This window comes from Myotis lucifugus, unplaced genomic scaffold, assembly GCF_000147115.1.
Source record: "Myotis lucifugus unplaced genomic scaffold, Myoluc2.0 scaffold_41, whole genome shotgun sequence".
NCBI lineage: Eukaryota > Metazoa > Chordata > Mammalia > Chiroptera > Vespertilionidae > Myotis > Myotis lucifugus.
Window position 1 is genome coordinate 5,580,003 of NW_005871089.1, and position 6,526 is coordinate 5,586,528.

Below are 6,526 nucleotides of genomic sequence, written 5' to 3' on the forward strand. Positions count from 1 at the left end.
ATCGCAACCTCCCAATCCGCCCTGCTCTGTGCATGACAGGGGGCGGCACCCCAACTCCCCAATCAGCCCTGCTCTGAGCCCGACCAGGGGCTGCACCTAGGGATTGGGCCTGCCCTCTGCCACCCAGGAGCAGGCCTAAGCCAGCAAGTTGTTATCTCCCGAGGGGTCCCAGACTGCGAGAGGGCACAGGCCGGGCTGAGGGAACCCCCCTCTCCCCCCCCCCCCCCCGAGTGCACAAATTTTTGTGCACCGGGCCTCTAGTCTATATATATAAAAGGCTAATATGCTAAGTGTCCTCCAACCATCCAACCAGTCACTATGATGTGCACTGACCACCAGAGGGCAGATGCTCAACGCAGGATCTGCCGTGATGCAAACTGGCCACTTAAAAAGAAACAGCACCATGTACCTGGTGCCGACCAAGCAACACTCAGCTTCCCCTAAGTGGGACACAGGCCCCGTAACCACCCCGGAGCAACAGCCCACCAAATTGCAGCCAAGGCTGCTGAGACCCCATAGTGCAAAATGCAGCCCACAGCCCAGCCCAGCCTGAAAATGGTTGCTGTGGGCACCAGGTAATGACATCACATAGCAATGCCAGTCAAGGGCATATGCCTGGGTTGCAGGCTTGACCCCCAGTAGGGGGAGTGCAGAAGGCAGCCGATCAATGAATGATTCTCATCATTGATGTTTCTACCTCTCTTCCTCTCCCTAGTGACTAGCCTCCTTGCAGTTTCTTCAGCCTAGGACCACGACTTGCTTTATAGTCAAGTGCAAACATTTTACAATTTAACCAAATGTCTGTGAAGCGTTTTCCCGTGCCTCATCTCATTTGATCCTCACAGAAGTCCTGGAGTAGGTAGGTAGGAGAGTCGGTGGAATCCTATTTTCTTTTCATTAGCTGGAAAACGGAGATTTAGAAAGCTTAGAAACTTGACCCGACTGTAAAGAAGTAAGAAATAGCAGACCTTGAAAATGACTTCAGCAAGCCCTACCTGGGTTTGGCTCAGTGGATAGAGCGTCAGCCTGTGGACTGAAAGGTCCTGGGTTCGATATGCCTGGGTTGCAGGCTTGACCCCCAGTAGGGGGAGTGCAGAAAACAGCCAATCAATGAATGATTCTCTCTCATCATTGATGTTTCTACCTCTCTCCCTCTCCCTTCCTCTCTGAAGCCAATAAAAATATATTTAAAAAAGAAAATGACTTCAGGTTTCTCACTGCACAGAATATAGTTAAACACTGCTGTAGTTAAATATTTTACCCTTTGCTCTCCCTGCATGATCTACAATAATAATCTGCCTCATGTTGTTATTTACTGCTGTGTTGCTGACAGTTACCTGAAAGAGAAGTTGGGGTGCTTCACTGGGCTTGAAAAAGTTTAGCTAAATCAGAAAGCAGGTCTAATTAAGCAAGTTTATTCTATATATATATAAAAGGCCAAATTGACTTGTGCATGCGCGATACATATGAAGCTCTCGCTGGCATCAGTCGCACGTGTGTGTTTTGATCTGTCATTGTCAATCGTGAATTTGGTTGATACTTCTATTATAGAGAAAGGGCAAATAGCGATATTAAAATATTTCTTCTAATTAATTTCCTTTCAATGTGTACGAATTTGTGCACTGGGCCACTAGTAGTTATTATAATAGTATTGACTATATTTCATATGCTGTGCTTTACATCCCCATGACCATTTATATAAATGGCAATTTGTACGTCTTAATCCCTTTACCTTTTTCTTTCAGCCTCCCAACCCACTCCTTGAACCCATAGTCTCAACCACTAATTTGGGGACAGTGAAGACCATAGAATCCTGGGAATGATGAGGAAGACAGACTGAGGTAGAGACACAAAAAGTGTCAGAGTGGAAGGAGCTGGAGGTTGGGGATGGGACTGGAGGTGGAGCATGCTGGAGGCCTTGGGAGCCCCTCCCACCAGTCTGATGAAGCAGCATCCAGACCCTATCCAGCTGCTGCCCCATCTCTCTGAGAACCTCTTCCCATCAGCCACTCCCCATAGGCCCCTGCCCATGACCCAGGGTCGAATTTTAAGTCACCCTCCCTGGACAGGCCCAGGGCCTGGAAGTACCCACTTGCTCACAGAAGGTGAGCCCTAGAAGGGCATCCCTCGGGCTAGGGAGAGGGGAGAAATTACCTGGGCAGTCCCTAAGGGACAAGAAGGCCCTAGAGTTGGGGCCTGAGTTGGCATTGGTTTGGGGTGTTGTTTGTATAGGACTCACTTGGTGCCATTTGCTTCCAGGAGTCTGAATGCGCAGCCCTAGGTTACTGTGTGCCCTGCCTTCTCACTGACATTGTCCACTGTAGGCCCCCAACTTAACCAGCATGCACACCCCATAAAAATAGTCCATCTAGACCCTAGGAAGACAATCTACAATCCTCAAGGGTATGTGTTGAGAAATACAAAAACCAAGATTTTGTTTCTTACAAATGTGTAGTTGCAGGCTTTCTTGAGGAGCTAACAGCCTTCTCAGAGACCCCAGTTTGAGATAAATTGATTTAGACCAATTCCACCTTTTGTAAGGCTCAAGGCCAGCAAGGCACTGCTGCTGAGACCCCCCCTCCCCCACCCTTTCCAGCCAGATCAATAGATTTGCTTCAGTAGGGGTTCCTGCAGCACAGCAGGATTCCATCCTGAGTTCCTACAACTCTCCATCCCTGTGACTCCAAGCCATCTCCTTGGTGTGTTTCTCTGTGTCTCTGGATGTGTGTCCATATGTCTGTCTGCCTGTGCACATAAATATTTGCCCAGGAGACTAGGAGAGGTTACTGGCCAGGAGTGGCAGTCACTAAGCTGGAGTTCAAGTCAGGTGGACAGGGCCTGGGACATTTAAGCCCTTGCTCTGGCCCCTGTCCTACATTTCACAGTAACCCCCTCACCCACTCTACTTCTCGTTTGGTTCAGGGACTATATACATCCCCACCTCCATGTCTCTCCTCTGTGGGCCTTGGTAAAAGCTTTGTTCCTTCACTCCTGGAAAATGCTCCTGTTCATCTTTCATTAAAGTTCAGAGGCCCAGAAACCCTCAATATGGGGAGGACCTTCCTATCTGCTGCCCCCTTGTGCCTCTCCTCATTAGGCACTTAAATTGTAATTGCCAGCTTGATGACTGTGTGGCCCCAAACCATAAGCTTGGGGATAGGGCATGTTCTGACCTGAATTTTTTTCTCCCCTGCACAGAAGAGGGCCAGGCATAGTAGATGCTCAGTGACTAAATGAATGGATGATGGAACTGTTACACCCAGATTTCAAGATCCCAAAGACCACACCAGGGAGCCGAGTCCGATGCAAAAGCAAAGAGCCTTTATTCAAGCTCGAGCTCGGTCCCTCTGCTTCTACCGACGCAGCGGCAGGATGCGAGAGAGCCCCGAGTCTCAAGAGAACAAAGATTTTATAGGGCTTGGGATCGGGAGGTGGGGGCATACTTGGTGGCCAATTCTAATTGGTTGGGTGAGGGCTAGGGGCTAGTGACGCAAAGGCAGGGTGTGGCTAGGGTCTGGTTACACAAAGACAGGGGGTGGTCAGCATACTTTTGGCCTTAGGTTAGTTCCCATTGCATTCCCATTGGCTGATTCAAGGGCGGGCTGGGTAACTGACACATTCTGTGTTTTTCTTCTTGGAAGAGGGGTCAGGGACACAGCTATACAAGATGGAGGACGCAGTATAAAATGGAGTCAGTCCTGTTTTGTCCTTTCAGAACATAATGAGAAAGGGGCAGAAGAAGGGGAGGAAGTGTAGGATAAAGCATCCTAAGGAGGAGGGAGACTAATTGGCTTGCAGAAAAGACAGGGCAGTGGGGAAGAGCATGGGGAAGAAGGGGTTGAGGGGAGAGGAAGGAGGAGCATTCACCTGGGGAAGCCAGTCCTCATTATGTTTCTGGAGTCTCTGCAGTTCCTCCTCTTTAAATTTCAATGCAACTACCACCTCCCCCATCTGCTTTCCAATACTCAGCCACCTTCTGAAACTCTTCACTAAGAGGCACTGTACCTCCTGGACCTGAAGTATGCTAGTAGAAGCAGAGCAATATGGACACAGCCTGGACCCTAGATCGCCTTACCCCATTCTCAATGATTTCCTTCCAAGTTGCATGGATGTCACACTATGTCTTGTTGGTTGGGATGGGGACTGGGGCAGAGATGCCTCTTTCACAGCTCCTTGCACACACAGAACTCTCTGCCCTGGCACTTCCACTCCTCAGCATCCTGACAGGAGCCTGGTAGATAAGGTTATTCAAGTCCCCCCAGGCTGGCCCTGGGCCAGCAGGAGGGGCTCAGCCATGTGTAGTGGAGACAGGGCTTGTTGAAGCTGAAATGCTCAAATGCTCCCATAAAAAGCCAGACTGTGACAAACAGGAGTGCTAATACTTGGGGAAGGGGGTCTGTCTGGCTTTGGGCATGTTTCAGGGTTTGGTGACAGAGGCTGGCTTACCTCATGCTCACAGGGCCACCTCACCCAATGTGAAAGCAGGGCTCCCACCCAGACTACAATGTGAATGTGCTGTATGGAGGCCCTGCTCTAATCTGTCCCTCTTGGTTATTCTCTTTACTATGGTGTCCCTAGAGTCCCTCACCCAACTTTGGAATCCCCCAAGGACAGTGCCCAGGCTCCCCTGCATCTCTGTTCCTGGCACAGGTGGGCACAGCCTGGCTCAGTTGGTGCCCTGGGTTTCCTATGGGGCTGACCCTGCCAGCTGCTTGACCCATTCCTGGTGAGCTTCAGCAGCCACTCCTGCGTAAGGTTGTGTAGTGAGCCTGGGCAGGGGGTCTCAGCTGGCCCCATGGAGACTCCCTTTTCCATCCCAGCTCTGCGCCTGGCCCTGCAGGCCTGGCTCCAGCGTCTCCTGCAGGTACATTCAGTCCAGGATACCAGGTCTCTTCTCAGGCTTTCTTTTAGGAATGAGAAATCCTAAATGGTAGAATCTCAGGCATAGCGGTTGGACTGCAGGCTTTGGCGAGGGAGACTGCTCCTATTCTACTTAAGAAAAAGAAAGAGCTGTTTTGTTACTAGGAGGCTAGGACTTCTGGGTTCTCCATGGTGGATGGTGGGAGAGCTGGTAGGAAGGTGGACCCGACTTACCCCTTAGAACTTAGCGCCCTGGATAGGAGCCTGAGAGCCTCTGCTCTCAGCCACCTACCAGGCCCTGGCTTCCAGGAGCCATGGAAACCGTGGCAACACTAAGCGGTGGGAGGAGGGGACACCACAGAGTCCTCCCAACCTCGTCTCAATGGTTGAAATGGTGGCATGGACGCGACCGCAGGCCAAGCATTGGGTCCCAGCAAAAATTGGCAACTCAATCTCTGGCCCCGGAGGCCATGCTAAGGGGGGTAGGGGTGGGGGAGGGCATCTAGGGACCGGGACATCCGGGCTTGGTCGTCTCTGACACTTGAAAAGGCCCCAGAACGCTCTATTGGGGGGTGGGTGCATTTGGTTGGCAGGGGACTAGGAACCGATCTTGAGGGTGCCTTAACGCATCCCGTTTTTACTTAGCTTCGGCTGAAAATGGTGGAGCTGGCGGAGAATTGGGCAGCTCCTCAAGCCACACCGTCAGGGCCGTTTAAGGGGGAGCCAGAGACCTAAGACTTGAGTGGCCTCCGCCACTCGGGAGGGGATGGCTCCGCTCGGACCGCGCCTGCGGGGCCGGGAAACCCTGGGCGCCGGGAGGGGCGTGGCGTGGGCGGGGCCGGAGGAACCGGCTACCCAGGCCCCGCACTCCGGGAGGGGCGGGGCCGGAGGGACGTTTCGCTTCTCCCGCCGCCGCCCTGGCCCGGCGGGGAGCAATTAGGACCCCTCTGGGTCCGAGCGGCTGAACCGCGCCTGCGGAGCCGTGGGGAGTGCACGCTCACAAACCACGAGGTCTCTCAAAGGGCTCGACCTAGGGTTTTCTATTCTGGGAAACAGGGCCTCGTTATCCCACCGGACCAAGCGCGGGGCAGTGGGTGGGAGGGTTTTGTTGTTCCCGGGGTCGTCGAGTGACTCGGAAGAGAAATGGCCAGTGGGGCCTGACTGCGGCGGGGCGCGGGGTCTATGCCAGAGAAACAAGGCTCGAACCTGCTGCGTTGCTCGCGGGAGAGCCTCCTTCGCCGGCGGCCCGCCTCTGGGGTCCTGGGCGTCTCCCCATAACACTTCTCGGCGGGCCTACGGGCACTGGGCGTGCTGCCACTGCCCCCACCCCCCAAAAAGAATGTGGTCTCGTTGCTTCCTTCATGTAAGCGGGAGTTACGACTGCCTTCCCGGGCCTCGGAGCTCGCCGGGTCTTCACGGAGGCGACGGCGTAACAATGCCTTCCTGCGCGCGAGCTGGGCGTGCGCCGTCGGGGTCGGGGCGGCCGAGCGGGCTGAGCCCTGGGTCCAAGTCGTGGCTCCACCTTTCGGCTCCGAGCGCCCGCTGGCCAGGGACGGCTCCCTCACCAAGTCTCGGAAGCCTACGTGCATCGCGACACGGCAGGGGGCGGGCCGGGGATGCCCTTAGGCTTTCTCGGAACCAGTCTCTACCGACTTCGCACGGACCC

General features: G+C 53.7%; 1 long non-coding RNA gene across 1 annotated transcript; it reads right to left on the reverse strand.

Annotated features, from left to right (window-relative positions):
• Positions 1–3,299: 3,299 nt before the first annotated feature.
• Positions 3,300–6,439, reverse strand: LOC106697001. Its single transcript, XR_001348014.2, has 2 exons — positions 6,067–6,439; positions 3,300–4,989 (listed from the first exon to the last, which is right to left on the reverse strand). It is a non-coding gene; the product is annotated as an uncharacterized LOC106697001 (long non-coding RNA).
• Positions 6,440–6,526: the final 87 nt, after the last annotated feature.